Source organism: Lissotriton helveticus, chromosome 7 (genome assembly GCF_964261635.1).
Source record: "Lissotriton helveticus chromosome 7, aLisHel1.1, whole genome shotgun sequence".
Taxonomy (NCBI): Eukaryota; Metazoa; Chordata; class Amphibia; order Caudata; family Salamandridae; genus Lissotriton; species Lissotriton helveticus.
In genome coordinates this window covers 1,672,585,499-1,672,598,955 of record NC_136068.1, presented here as the reverse complement: position 1 = coordinate 1,672,598,955, position 13,457 = coordinate 1,672,585,499, and the positions used below count along the sequence as shown (strand labels likewise).

Here is a 13,457-nt window from a genome sequence, read left to right as displayed (position 1 = left end):
AAATATATGTAGTTAATAATTAAGATACTATTGAGACTGTCATTTACTCATTAACACAGCCATATACACACTCATCCACCCATACAGTGCTGCACACATGCTGTTTTCAAAAACACATACAAACAGTGAGTCACTCATTGATGCATCTATACGCTAAGTAATATCCCTCACCAAACTATACAGACACTCATACTGATACTCAAAGAACAAACTAATAACCCATATACACACTCATGTAGCTACTCACCAACCCATGCAGCCACTTATAGACAAATTGAGACACTGATACAGATATTTACATATTTAAACATCACTCGCTAATACATGTATTCACTGAGATACACTTAATAAGTCAGTTATGCAATAATTTTTACAAAAGAACATCCATTCAGACACTTATTTACCCATTTATTCTTCAATCAACATTAGATATAGATATATAAAACATATTTATTTTTCAGAAAGACACACATTCCCTGGATGATGTATTCAGTGATGTCATGAGTGATGTCACTGACCATGTCATGAGTGATGTAATATGTGATGTCATCAGCAGTGCATTGCGGGCGCGCGAGTTATAGGCAGGTGAACTAACTATAACGGGGGAATTTCAATGGTTTTGTATGAGAGAAATGTCCAGCTAACTATAACAAGGGTGAAACCTATGTTTTTTTTCAGTGAATTTCTAAGGTTTTTTTAAATGCTAATTCAGAAGGTACTGTTCCGTGGTGGCATCTACTGCAGCTCATCTAAATGTCCAAGCCATGCTGCAGCAGTGGGACCACCGACTTTCTGACTGCCAGTTGGGCAGTCATATCCTAATGCAGTGGTCTGACTGCTGCATGCTTGTCAGGCAGTCTCCCAGCAACCGCAAAAGCAGCCAGCGATCCAGCCACCCGGCATCACCAGGATGCCCCAAATCTTGTGCAACAGAAAGTTGTGCAGTCAAGCTAGGTGTAAGGTAACTGTGAAACCACACAATCTGTCTTAGTAAAACAATAATCAGATTCTATTCATGAATATGCCTGCCAATACCTTTTGCAAACACCCACTCTTACAAGAATAAAAAAAATCTGTAAATCTGACATAAGGATTAATATTTTTAATTTATGATACAGCATGTGATTATTATTTAATGGGCAAAATGAGTATACATATTTTACAAATTCATTTTGTTTTACATTACTGAAAAATATAACATGAAATTAACATCCATTTATTCTCCTGATTTGCAAGCCAACACACAGCAGTAATTGTTGCAGATTTCTAACTCCGTTTCTGCAGAAGACGATCCCATGATGTCCGACATCCTGCAAAACAAATTTACAGAGAAATTAACTATATGGTTTAGCAAATTCATCCATCAAACTGGTACCTCTATATCTTCTCTCTCTTACTGTCAGTGCTCTCAATTGCCTTTAAAGCTTTGATCTGTAATAAGTATAGGCCATTTTAAAACACAGAAGAGCCTTTTAGTCCTTTGGTTTGTTTAAGATGCTACATTTAATAAGCTTATTGTGTCTGTCAATAAAGTTAAAGCTGATAAATTTGCATACCTGTAAGTTTTATCTGCTCCCGCACAAGCGCGGTTTGTAAGAAGAAAAATGAATGGAAATTCCTCTATTTGTTGTGCCTTATGCTGGTGCGGTATGTCTTATTCAGATTTAATCCTATAACACTATTCTTGATTCAAAGTAGAAGCTCAGGAATAATGGCATTCAAGCATTTGGTTATTCAAATCGCAAATCGCACTAAGCCAAATAAATTATTCCCCAGCTTTGTCAGCGGAGCCAAATACTAAGGAGAGAAGGAAGGCAATTTCTCCTTTGAAGTGACAATAAAGGGGATCCCCTTTCTGATTCACCCATCTCTAGTGGTAAACACAAATGGCTCATTTAAGAATGGGAATAATAGTTCTATAGTACACAAGAGAATGGATGTTGACCTACAAATGTCCCCTGCTCAAAAACATTCCCATGGTATGCCTGTAAAGCTCCACCAGTCGCAGGTCTACGTGTTTACTACTGAGAATGTATTTTGACAAGTCTCCTGGGCTTCTTTATCCTCTGTTCAGAAATGCACATGCAGTACAATGAGTCAGACTGGCCTAGAGGGAAATCAGGCTGTGCCCGATGGCTGGTCTGATGGGTCAGTGTGTGGGCTGTTTTGTGCCTGTTTTATGACCTGCTGGGCCAGTTGTTACTGTTTATTTCCCTGATATCAATGCAAGCATTGCCTGCAGCAAGTTCACATCCATGAGATCTTCCATAACTTGCAGAACACTTAGAGAGTGCTTTTATAAGTTCAAAACTGCAGCACTTGTTATTCATTTAATTCACAATGGGGGCCACTTTTATTTTAGAAACCCTGGAGCAAAATACATTTGAATGTATTTGAATAAAAATAGGTGAGTATCACTATCTCACACCAAATGGTTTGATCTCCACTCATTGTAGTTAGTCTAACTTTTCTGTTACAGACCTTTGGTTTTGTGTATGAGAAGATCAGGAACTATGCAATACAAAAATCATAATCACAATACTATTTCTAAGTTTAGTCAATAATGAGATTTTTGATTAGTTTTAGGGGTTTTATTGTCACTAAAATATTTATTAAGTTCTCTTTTTCTTTTGTATCCTATTATTAAATGCTTCAGTAAAATAAGAGAATTCAGAATAAAATATGGTTAGATAAAATCATAATGCATTCAGTACTTTCCATAACGGAAAAAATATCTATTCTAACGAATAGGGCAAAAGCAGTGTTAGCAAACACCCAAATTTTAGAGGCAAGAGTGAGATAGAGCATGAAGTTTAAAATGCCACCAATCAGTATCAGCTGAACTTTCCATAAAGAGAGGTTAAAGAAACTCAGTACAGGCTTCAACAAAATTAAGAAAAATAATCCTGGAGTAGTAGTAGCAACTGCAATCAGCAATTAGGTTGGGTAGGATAGCAAATCAGCATCCAGCTTTCAGCATATAGCTGGAAGCATTCAGATTCAGTGTAGTATTGGTAAAAGCATAGATGGAAAGGTGCTCTAAAATGAAAAGAAATGTTGCAATTTGTGTTGCTACTCTTTCTCGTTCAATCATTGTTCACTTTTCTTGAGAAAAGACTATACCCAGTCTTTCACAACTCCAACATTTTCAAAACACAGGGATGCACCCTATTCAAAAGAATATGGTGCATCCTTGTGTTTTCCCTAGCCATGGCGCTAAATTTAGCTGACTGGTTCCAATGCAGGCACCCTTGCGCAATGCAGCACACATGGAAGTAGCAAATAAACAATCATTGATGACATGTTGCTATTAGTATGCGCGCTGCAAAGAAGCAAAATTGAGGAGAATTAAAAGTATTTTTCCAAATTACACCATTCCAATGCCTGTGGGTAAATCTGGGGCAGCGTCAAAAGCAATGGGTTTTGCAGTGGAACATCCCCCACAACACCCATTGCATGGCCCTTTGAAGCTAATTGATGAGTGTAAGAGAACTTTAATCACAAGATGACGTTGCTAAAAGTGACTTTCTAGTGGTGATAACCCCTTGTAAATATGTCCCAAAGAATTAAATAAGAATTATCTTGAAGTATGAAAGTTTGGTTCTTAAACCCCCTTTCTTGTGGGTGTGATCACAGGTATAACCTTCCAATGAAACAACAGTCTGTTAGGCTAAACAAAAGGCCATGGGAAAAGAAACATCCTCTGCAAAGAATATTATAAGAAGTATGTTAAACTATCAACCTTTTCTATTCATGCATTGCATTGACTGTGTGAAGTAATAAGAAGTCATTCCATTAAAAGATAAAGTGATTCTTGCAAAACATTATTATAAATCAGAACCTTTTGTAATACAATGGGATTTTTTCATTAAAAAAACAGGTCATGGCACGGTCAACAATTAAGAATGTTTTGCACGTCTCAACACTTTTAGCTTTGCTGCTGGTAAAATGTAGCTTTCTTTAAACATTTTAAGGCCTAGTACTAATAGGTACGGTTACTTATTGCTTTTTTACACATTATAATGTTGAGTAAGTTCAATATAAATTGCACGTTAACATTGCATGTCTCTTTAACTATATAAAATGTATTTTAACAAAATTCCATTTCAATCCCCTCATCCCATGGTTATCCTAACCATCACAGTTTCATAAGTAGCTTCTGCTCTGTGGGCAATCTAATCATCAGTTGAGTATTGTCTTTTTGATTTTAAACCTTTGAAGTACAATGATTTTCTATATTCGTCATTAAGATGATCGTTTAATGCTAGTTCTTTTCCATTCTCGTACCCCTTGCTCTGCTCTTTCTTAATGCAGTATCTATAGCCTTTGATTAATGCAAATAGGAAAAGTATACAAAGCCCTATAATTAGTTGCTGCATAAGAATAGCTTTCAGGTTTCTTCCTCTAGCTATTGTGATCCAGTGTCCAGTGTTGTGTATTCCCTTACCAAAGTTTTTTCAAACACTATGTATTTGTACCTCCTTTAATTCAGGTTTGAAATATTCTATGCAAATTCTTGAATTCTCTTACTGTCATTGGGTATGTGTGAGCAGCAATGCTGGGTTTACAGCATTTGACAGGTTCTGCCTATCTCTGCGACTAAAATGTCTAATTGCAAACCCAAAGATGTAATTGCACCAAGATCAGTGTTCGCAACTAATAAAGCTCCAGAACTACTGGTTGCCAGTTTATGACCAACTGTTGACAGTTATGTAATATTTTCATCATTATGACTCCTGTAGGTGGAATGAGTACACTATACATGTCTCTCACTAACTGGTTTTCATCTTCTGTACTACAGGTGTCTTTGTGTGCTGGTGTCATTGGTGGTCAAGCTACATGATACATCTTTTGAAACAATACAGCTGAATAGCAAATACCCTCCAAATCAGCATGAGACTGCAAGTATGTTATCCACAAACACAATAAACCCCATTTAAAAGTTCCCATATGCCTCTCATTAATTCAAATATATGTTCACAGCTACTTATTCCCAAATGTCTGTTTCTGGTGTTTTCTCATTTTGTAAACCAAAAAATCTAACAGTTGTCTGTCTAATTTCAGTTTGGAGTAAAGTATTTTCTTTTTAAAGTTGTCTTCTTCCAAACATCTTTCTAAACATAATTTTCTCTCACCTGCCTCATTAAACAAGTTTATTTTATTTAAAGATATTATGTAGTGCTAAATGTTATCAGGGTAATAAAGCGCTTTGCAGCACTCAAATGCAACATCAGAGATTAATTATTTAAAGTAAACAACTGTGTTGAAAACCGGATCAAGGTTTGATCTTGAGAGAAATGTAAATGTAAATGTAAATGTACAGGAACTTATATAGCGCAAATCACCGAGCGGTTTCTAAGCGCTTGCTTAGGGAACCCGTCCTGGTATTCCCCTGTGAGATAACCTCGGCAGGGTATCAGCAAGGTGAAAGCCAGGCATCCCGCCGCGAGGGGCCGTTGTGGAGATTAAGCAAGCTCTTGCCCAGAGTCACAGAGTGTGAACCCGTGAATGGAGTAGGCACTGGAGCGAGAATTGTCAAGTGCATGGACATTTTTTTTTTTTAGGACTCAAGACCCCGCCGAGCCGGGAATTGAACCCTGGTCCCGGGCTGACCTCTGCTTCCAGGTCTGCCTCCTCTAACCAGTGAGCCACACTTCTCCAAAACACATATTCATAGATCAGTATAGAGATTCTCTTTCTGCACTAGGAGTTACTGCCCAGATGGTTAAGGTGCCAATTTTGGTGGAAATCCTTATATTGTCTCTTAAAGCTTATTGAGGAGGGGTTAGTCCTGAGATATGTTTTCTCTTTGCAGGCTCTTTTGACTTCTAACTTGTTTTTCCTTTTTTGGGCTCCTTCGCTATTTTCTCCATTTAAACTCACTTTTTTAACCCACTCAACCTTGCTTCAATTGGCTTTCAGACTAAACCTATTTCTCTTGTTTTTTCCTCCCAGATGTTTCCTCGTGCTCCCTCTCCCCCCCACTTCCCACTTCCCGACTCTAGAGGATCTATAAGTCTTTCAACCTAACCCATTTCCCCCCATTAATCTGTGTTCTTACTTTGCAGCCTTCTTTAATTCTTTTGTTCCGCTTAACCCATTTTCTCCCCCTTAAATCTGGGTTCCTCCTTTGCAGACTCCATTAACTATTTATCCCCTTCTAACTCTTTTTTTTTTGTTTTTCAAGCTCTTCAACTATTTCACCTTTTAAACTTGCTCCCCCTACCCAGCTTTGCTTCATTTTTCTATCAAACAAGACCTCTGTTTCCCAATTTGTTATCCCAGTTGTTCCCTCGTGCTCACTTTCTCTCCTGCTTCCCATTGATCCTGTCCATCACCCTGCCCCCTCCCAGGAAACCTAATTAATGAAGGCTGCAGCAAGACCCCATTGAACAGGTCCGTGGAACAGCTCTGCCCTGCTGATCACTCTGCCAGGCAGGTCCTCATACCTCATTGAAGTTTCGCCTCAAAAACTGCATTCTTCCTTTGCATACTTTTCTAAAGATTTGTTCCAGCTTAACCCATTTTCTACCCCCTTAATCTGTGTTGTTCCTTTGCATGCTCCTTTATCAATTTTTTTCCTAACTCAATCTTATTTTTCAGGCTATGTAACTATTTTCTTCTATTAAACTTGCTTTTTACCCCCTCTCAACATTGCTTCAACTTTCTTCCAGGCTAAACCTCATTTTCCTGCTTTTTCATCCGAGTTGTTTCCTCTTGATCTCTCTCTCTCCTGCTTCCTACCTTCAACCACCCCCTCCCCTCTCCCCAGAAACCTGCTTAATGAAGGCTGCAATGTGACCACATTGAGCAGGTCCCTGGGCCAGCTCCCTCCTGCTGTTTGCTCTGCCAGGCAGGTCCTTAAAACCACATTCGTCTTTTGCAAAATTCTCTGACAATTTCCTTCCACTTAACCCATTTTCTTCCCCCTCAATTCTTCCTTTGTTGACTCCTTTACCTATTTTTCTCCTTACTCGTTTTTACTTTTTCAGGCTTCTTAACAATTTTCTCCCTTTAGACTTGCTTTTTTTCCCCAGTTATAATTGCTTTAAATTCTTCCAGGCTAAATCCTGTTGCATGGAGTTTGCTCTGGAACAGAATTAAGCTTCGAACTACAGAACATCAGTGTGATTGGGAGGGAGTCACCATACCACCTCAGTGTCTACGAGTCTGAGTCTGAATAGCTATAGTGACTTACTTGCCCTCCTGTCCTACCAGAGAAACAAGTGAATTGGCACTGCATAGCACAACGCTCTTGACCCTCTCAGGGATTGTTGTAGCAGCACATACCCGCTCACTCTCTCACTCATACTTGTCCACAATAGGGTAAGTAGGAGACACAAAGTAAATTTAGAATATTTAGTTAAAATATCATGCTCTGAAATGCAGTATACATGCCACAATGAGCAAGCAAATGCATCATAAAAATACAGTTAGAATGGTTAATAATACATATACAAGGAAAAGCCCTGTCATTTTATAAGACAGAGCGACCAAAACCCCCTCCCCTGCCAATAAAGCTAAATTATTATATATGAAATATCTCTGGGATTACTGGTAGGCCACATAACTTAGCCTACACAGATGAACATTCTAAATCTCAGCATACACAATGTTCTTGTCTCAGAACTCTCATTCCATGGGTGTGTTTTTGGCTCATCTGTATGCATAACTTGTGGACATAAACAACAGTGGCATTCTTGTGTTATGTCTAAGTGCTGGTGCCTGGCCAGAAAGAATAACAATCATCATTGTTGTTTGACTTTGTCTGTGGTGGTAAATCTCAGGAAAAGAACAGAAAGTGAAAACATATAAAGGTTCCATTGGCTGGTGCCTGCAGTCTCCCTCTGCTCTTGCCCACGTCCTCTTGCTATCTTCCCAACTGTTGTCCTGTTCTCCACCCCTATCCCCTGTGTATAGTCTGTTTTTTCCCCTGCACTGATTTCTCATGTTTGCATGCTCCATTTTTGTATCAAACTTGTTTGTTTGTAAATAACATGCTACTGCTGTAAAGCGCTCTGATACCCAAATGGGTCATGTTCACGCTATACAAAACACTAAATAAATAAATAAATAAATAAAAATAAATATGAGAAAGTACAATGTGGCACAAAGGCAAGCATGTTTATATAGTAACGTGTGCAAAGGAAAATGAGGCCTACAATGTGCACAGTTAGGCTAACATAGGGAAAACTGAAATGATCCATACACCCTCCCCTTGTCAGGACAACTGCACTAAAAAGTAGACTATATATGATGAATGTAATCAGAAATAAAAACATACTTAAAATCTAGTTTCAGAAATGTGAACAGCTATAAACTAAAATCACATTGAAAATTCAATTTGTAAAAATAATCAAATAAGAGTGCTTCAGGGGAATCCATAGTGTCACTCACTATTTAATATGCCAAAGGCTCCATGAAGGATTCCGATTCCGCACATAATGATTGATCTACAGTTCAAGTCACAAGCTCCAAAGAACAAACTTGCACTCCTTTTTGGACCTTTTAATTTCTAGTCAGTCAAAATCACTCCATTTACACATGCCTCTTACCAATTCACTTATGTGGAAATGCATTTCTGAAAAGTGCATCTTCTCAATTACTCCATTATCTAATTGAACCATGTAACCTCTCTACAAAGGAAAGCACTGTGAAAGGTCAAATCGGTCAATTGACTGCTGCACGTCTTGTAAGCTCCTTACTTGGGTTAATTAAAATTATCTCCTGATATGGATTCAAATGCTAATGCTAATTTTTCCAAGTTAAACTTTTAGCTATGAAACATTCAGTGGTCTCTCCTTTTTGAGTTCTGGGGTAACTTGTAATTCCGCACTTACTGTCTTTTGAGTCCTGCTGCTTCCTCAAAACCATGGTGGAACAATACCATACTCAAATAAATTGGCTTCTCCCTGTATTATTAGTGTTGTAAATACAAACCTTTCCCCTCACCTCAATGACTGAATCATTTGTGGTAATTTCTAGGCAACAATCTGTTAATATTGGTATTTTGGGATAAACCCTGAGAAATTCAATCCTCCTAAAAGTCCTTGAGCTTCTGGAATCTGGAAAATATTCATGGAGCAATTACATGTGAGGCAGTTACAATTGGCGCAGTCACCAGTGATCTAGGCACTATCTGTACAGTGCAATTTGTGGTAATTGTACAAGAACCGTTATAATGGAATCAGTAACACCAGGTTTGATAACTGTTGGTGTCTGAACAACAGGTTCTGTATCAATTTGTAATGTCTGCAGTGGTATTTCAATTTGCATAGTACTCAGGTCAACAGGGCCAGTAGCCACTGTAGTTCTTGCAGTGTTTTTACTGCAGGGACTTGTGGTAGAGTTCACATAAGGTGGGGACATGAGGCTAACATTTCATCAAAAATATCGCCCTCTGAATCTCATCATTCCTTTCATATTTTCTTGTGTCTTAGTCTTTTTTGTTTTTTCAGGTTTCTCTGTGGAAATCGCTGGATAAAGTCTAGTTCCTTCAACTATAACTTTCCTCAATCTCTTCTGCGCTTTATCCCATTAAGCATCTGCATAATTACGCATTGCTCTTTAAGTCGTACTCTGCTATGTCTCCCTTTATTTGTCTTGTGCTACCTTCTCCCATACATTTAGTGCTTCAGATTGCATGGATCTAGGTGCTGGCTTAATTTTCAACAGTTTCTCATTACATTTTTCAATAATTCTAAGCTAAACAGTACAATATTTAGGAAAACTCAATGGACCCTCTTTTTTAATAATCTTGCATCATTGGAGAAGCTATAGCCATGTATCTCATCCCAAATCAGTTGTCATAATGTGCAGGTGTACCCTCAGACGGCACCTCTTCACCTTCCAATATCAGAATTGTAACATCACCTTTCACAAATCTCGTAAATTCTTTAAAACTTTTCATGATATCCACAAGTTTAACAATATTTATTTCAATACATTCAATTTGATTCAATGTTTTGATTCTGTTCCGTAAATATTTTTCTTGAAGACCTTTTTACTCATCTCAATACAATACACACAAACGAACTAACCTATCAGAGTGCAGCACTCTGTGTCCTCATTAACCAAATCACAGCGCAACAGTACACCTGCTAGCACAGCACACTATGACATATGATGGCACTCCTTGCAGCAGTTCAACCCTTTACAATTTATCTCATAGACAAAATATGACAACTTTAAAGTAAAATAAACTAGCTTTGTCTGCTACAATAACGAAAATCAAAAATATTTCAGCTATCAGATTATTAAGGTTTTTATAACTTCAGACTGTTCACAACAAGTGATTATCGCATCAGCAAGTGAAATCTCGACCAGCTTGAAATCACACTCATTGATGTAGCTTCACCCTTTGCGCAATAAGGTTCTGTCAGCCTCAATTAATATTAGTACAATCCCAACAGTTTGTTGATGTCCCAATATCAATTAGTTTAATCATGGTACATCACGATCTATAGCACAAACCTTTAGCAGACAAGAAAACCATAAACCAATAACTATTAAGTGTCTTCCACATGTTTCTCAATATCTGTTTATCTATCGTAGGGATCTTAGTCTATATCAAATCTGATAACTCTTCAACTTCTTGACAGTACTGATCTCCATTAATGACACTTTCCAGTTGAATGACTCCTGGTGGCCTTCCAAAGTAGGACCCTCACTTCATCATCTGGACAGAAACCTCAGCTCAGCATCTGGACAGAAACTCTGCATCTGGACAGAAACTCACCTTGAAAAACAAGAACAATGCAGGCTCCTCCACCTGCTACCTCACTCTTAGCATGCTCCACAAGATCTCAAATGGCTCCCTGTCAACACCAGACGAACCATTACCCATGCCCTAGTCCCCAGCTAGCTGGACTACAGCAACATACTCTATGCTGGAATCACCTCACACCTCCTGAAGAGACTACAGATCATACTGAATTCAATCAATCAGGGTATTTGTAGAGCGCACTGCTTACCCGCTAGGGTCTCAAGGCGATGGGGGGGAGGGGCTGCAGCTAGTGGTCGAAGAGCCAGGTCTTCAGCAGTCTTCTGAAGGCTAGAAGGTCTGCGGTCTGTCGTAGGTGGAGGTGTGCGTGGATCATGATTTTGAATGTGATTCTTTTGTCAACGGGGAGCCAGTGCAGGTCTCTCAGGTGCGGCTAATGTGGTCCCAGCGTGAGACATCTAGGATCAGGCGCGTGGAGGCGTTCTGGATTCTTTGGAGTCTGTTGATGACTTTGGACTGAGCTCCGGCGAAGAGGGCGTTACCGTAGTCGAGTCGGCTGCTTATGAGGGCGTGGGTGACTGTTTTCCGTGTGTCCGCCGGGATCCATCTGTAGATCTTGCGGAGCATATGGAGGGTGTGGAAGCAGGAGGAGGAGACTGCGTTGACTTGGTTGGTAATGCTGAGCTTGGAATCGAGGATGACCCCTAGGTTGCCTGGGTGGTTGGTTGGTGCCGGGAGGGTTCCCAGTTATGCTGGCCACCAGTAGTCGCCCCACGCTGAGGGGTTGGGCCCGAAGATGAGGATCTCTGTTTTGTCTGTGTTCAGTTTGAGCCGGCTAGCCTCCATCCAATCGGCGACGGCTTTCATTCTGCAGCCATACTCATCCTCAACCCCCCAAGTGGACCCACATCACCCTCACCTCAAGAAACTCCCATAACTCTACATTCAGAAGAGGAATCACTTTGCGATGTTGAGCCACACATACAATGCCCTACACAACCACGGACCAGCATGCATCAACCACCACCTGCACTTTCACCAATCATCAGCATGCCTATGCTCTGCCACCCTTGACCTCGCTCACACAATTCACATACATCGCAACTACAGCTGAGATTGTTCCTTCTCCTACCTTGCAGCCAGGTATTGGAACAACCACTCTCATCACAATTGGACTTCACCCTCTCTGTTAGAATTAAGGAAAGGATGCAAGACCTGGTTGTTCGACTAAGCTCACATCCACAGCTTGATCATCAGCACCTGGACACCCTCTTGGGTGATGATCAGAGTTATAAGAATTTGATTTGACAATAATCAATACATATTTAATCATCAAATCTTTTAACTCTCGTACTCCAAATTACTCCTTAATAAACACAACAATAATTACAAATCAGAATGCATCACCCTATTAATACTTACACCTCCAAAACAGCAACTGACAATGAAAATCGCACCTTGGTTGTCTTCAAGTTCTGGTTATTGGGCTTTGGAACTTGGCTTTACTCAAACTTGGGTGAGTATGTCACATAGCTCCTCTTCTGAAGAAGTAAACTATCACTCTGCTTCCAGCTTTTGCTGGAGCATTAATCAATTTAAATAAAAAATGGTTTACTATCTCTAACTCACACCAACAGGGTTGATGCTAGCTCATGGTGTTTTTTCTTACTTCTATGTGACAGACTGTTTCTATTGTTTATGGGAAGATCTTGAGCTATGCATCACACATATAATCACAATACTATTTCTAAGTTCTGTCAATAGGAGGGGTATTGATTATTTTTAAGGGCTTTATTTTCATTAAAAGATTTAGTAAATTCTCTTTTTTATTTAATTAGTAAATTCAAGGGTGTGTATTGGCTCCTTTATTATTTAACTTGTTTTTAGCTGATTTGACTGAGGCCTTGAACAACATAAATGCACACCCACCTAAGCTTTCTGATAAACATATATCGAATCTACTCTATGCAGATGACGTCATCCTTCTAAGTAACACAAAGGTGGGCTTACAAAGGTTAATAACACGCATACAGGAATATGCGATAGAAAACAAAATGGTAATAAATGAATCTAAATCTAAAGTTATGGCTGTCACAAAAAACTTAAGAAGGAAGTACAACTCAAAATGGTTCTTGGGAAAGGAAAACTTGGAGCAAGTTAAAACCTAAAGATATCTGGGAGTCATATTTAATGATAATGGTAACTTTAGCCCTCAGAAACTGGATATCACCAGGAAAGCAAATGCATTAACAGATGAATTTGGGATAATTAAAAAGTCTACCTGCAATTTAACCTATCAACCGCTTCTTAAGGAGATATTGGCAAAATTGTTACCTTCTTTAACCTACGGTAGTGAGGCTCTGAAAGGAAAAGATGCAATCATTATTAACAATGCTATCTCAAAAACTTTTCGATCCCTCTTTTTCTTACCTAAAAACGCCTCACAAGCCCAAGTCAGGCTGGAATTCGGCTTGAATGACCAACTGTATGCACGAAAGGGTCATACAATCAAAGTATGGAACAGAGTGAAAAATGATAAGGAGAACTTAATTTCGCAGCTTTTATGGAAAGAAATTGAGGGTAATAATAAATCATCTGCCTGGAAATTTCTGGACAAGGCTTTGGATGAATTTGCGGTTAGGAGGATTTGGACTACTACCATAACCCAGGAATCTTTCAAAAAAGTTGTGAATAAAACAACAGATTACCTATCATTGATAAATGACAAAGAGAC

At 39.0% G+C, this 13,457-nt stretch overlaps 1 long non-coding RNA gene across 1 annotated transcript in view; it reads right to left on the bottom strand.

Moving 5' to 3' along the window:
• Positions 1-1,087: 1,087 nt before the first annotated feature.
• Positions 1,088-13,457, bottom strand: part of LOC144767609 (uncharacterized) — a 524,019-nt gene continuing 511,649 nt past the window's right edge. The window contains exon 2 of the long non-coding RNA XR_013598282.1: positions 1,088-1,310. This is a non-coding gene — a long non-coding RNA (uncharacterized LOC144767609). The remainder of the gene's footprint in view (positions 1,311-13,457) is intronic.